We start from the raw sequence: 2,360 nt of genomic DNA, 5'->3' as shown, positions 1-2,360 counted from the left end.
TTCTAATATTCTGCCTCTTGACTATAATAAGGGGGAAAAATGCAAAGTTAACAGGTAGTTACGCACAACACATAAAAATGCCAGCCAGGCTCAGGGCTGTGGAGGAACCCATTGTTTCTGTTTCTGGAGGAAGGCTCTTGCTGCGTCACCCAGGCCGGAGTGCAGTGGTGCAGTCAGAACTCACTGTAGCCTCGACCACCTGGGCCAGAGTGATCTACCCGCCTCAGCCTCCCCAGTAGCTGGTACTACAGATGCATACCGCCGTGTGCCGGACTAATTTTATTTCTTTGGTAGAGATGGGCTTTTACTGTGTTGCCCAGGCTGGTCTCAATTCCTGAGCTGGATGATCCACCCATCTTGGCCTCCCAAAGTGCTGGGATTACAAGCATGAGGCATGGCCTCTGGTTTCCTCTGGACCCATTTTGGATGGGTGGATGTATAGTACACACAGCACCTTTAAGAGCTGAGCAATTCCTGCAAAAATCACAATTAATTTCACATTTCAAATTTGCAAAGTGTCAGTAAATGAACTTCTAACAACCTTTCTTCTTTCATCTGAAACCTCCAAACTGCTTGGGGATCATCAGGGTTTTGAGATCGCACAGGGGAAGCTCTGACCCCTTGACTCTTAGCATTTCAGATCATGGAAGCTCAGAAGCTTCCTGGTGAAAAATATTAAAGCCATAAAATTAAAGGACATCAAATTTAACTGTTGGATGCATCTCGGAGTCCATCACATCTAACCTTCCACCCAGGGCAAGACAAGAGAAAAACGTGTGAGTGAAGCGACCATTCGATAGGATGTCCTGAGCAGCTGCGGCAGATAACTTGTGATTAACAGTCAAGGAACTGCAGAGAAAATATGTACATCAGCTCACAGGGCTCAGGTGGTCACTGTGGCTGGGGACGGGGCCAGCCTCGAGGGTATGTCACCTGTGCAGTCGCCCAGGGCTCCCCACCTGGAAGGATCCCATGCTTGGTCGAATACTCTGCTATTGCTGTCTTGAAATTCATAATAATTTTTGAACAAGGGGTCCAGGGTCCGGCATTTTTGTTTTTCCCTGAGCCTCACAAAAAGCTGGTTCAGGCTGGGGAGGTCGGGGGTTGGTTCAGGAATGAGCATTTCAGGCAGGTGAGCAGGACAGGCAAGACCTGGGGGCTAGAAAACCCCATCAGTTTGGGAAGCAGTGACTTGGTCAAGATCACCAAACAGGAAACGGTAGTGCAAGGATTTAAACCCAGGCCTCTCGGACTCCAGGGCCCATGGTCTTGTTTTTTGAGACAGAGTTTTGTTCTTGTCACCCAGGCTGGAGTGCAGTGGTGCAATCTCTGCTCACTGCAATCTCTGCCTCCTGGGTTCAAACGATTTTCCAGCCTCAGCCTCCTCAGTAGCTGGGATTACAGGCTCCCACCACCACGCCAGGCTAATTTTTTGTGTTTTTAGTAGAGATGGGGTTTCACCATATTGGCCAGGCTGGTCTTGAACTCCTGACCTCAAGTGATCCACCTGCCTCAGCCCCCCAAAGTGTTGGGATTACAGGCATGAGCCAGCGTCCCCGGCCTGGCCCGTGATCTTAAACACCTGACTCTCCTGTCTCCTGGGGCAGACCTTACATCGGAGCTGTTCTCCCGATTATTCTTAAAATTGTGACTTTCTCTTCCAAGGAGCCTTCCTGGATTGTGTAAGGTTTATTCTCTGTAAGGTTTATCACCGAGTTTAAAATGAGGAAACTGAGGCCTGTATGAGAACAATTAGACGCCAATTTATTTGGCTCCTGGGTGAGGTTCTACAGTCCAGGGAAAGGAGGCCAGAAAAATCACGCCTGACTCCTCTCAGGCATGGGGTTATATAGGGAGGGAAGGCGCTCTGCTTGGCTGTGGGGAAACAGGATGTGGACGTGGCAAGCTGCTGTAGGTAGGTAGGCGGGATTTCCAGCGAGCTGGCTCGATGGGGCAATGCTCTATTGGGCAGGTTTTGGTGGAGCTTCTTTTAAATTTTGGCGGGGTTTTCCAACGGAGGGCTAGGTGCCGAGTGCAGAGTTTAGTGTCGAGTGCAGATCCTGGTGCCGAGTGCAGAGGGGATTTCCAACGGCTGGCTAGGTGCCGAGTGCAGAGTTTAGTGTCGGGTGCAGATCCTGGTGCCGAGTGCAGAGGGGATTTCCCACGGCTGGCTAGGTGCCGAGTGCAGAGTTTAGTGTCGGGTGCAGATCCTGGTGCCGAGTGCAGAGGGGATTTCCCACGGCTGGCTAGGTGCCGAGTGCAGAGTTTAGTGTCGGGTGCAGATCCTGGTGCCGAGTGCAGAGGGGATTTCCCACGGCTGGCTAGGTGCCGAGTGCAGAGTTTAGTGTCGGGTGCAGATC

This window comes from Sapajus apella, unplaced genomic scaffold (genome assembly GCF_009761245.1).
Source record: "Sapajus apella isolate SASKATOON/1434 unplaced genomic scaffold, GSC_monkey_1.0 scaffold160, whole genome shotgun sequence".
Taxonomy (NCBI): domain Eukaryota; kingdom Metazoa; phylum Chordata; class Mammalia; order Primates; family Cebidae; genus Sapajus; species Sapajus apella.
Note: the sequence above shows the minus strand (reverse complement) of the source record.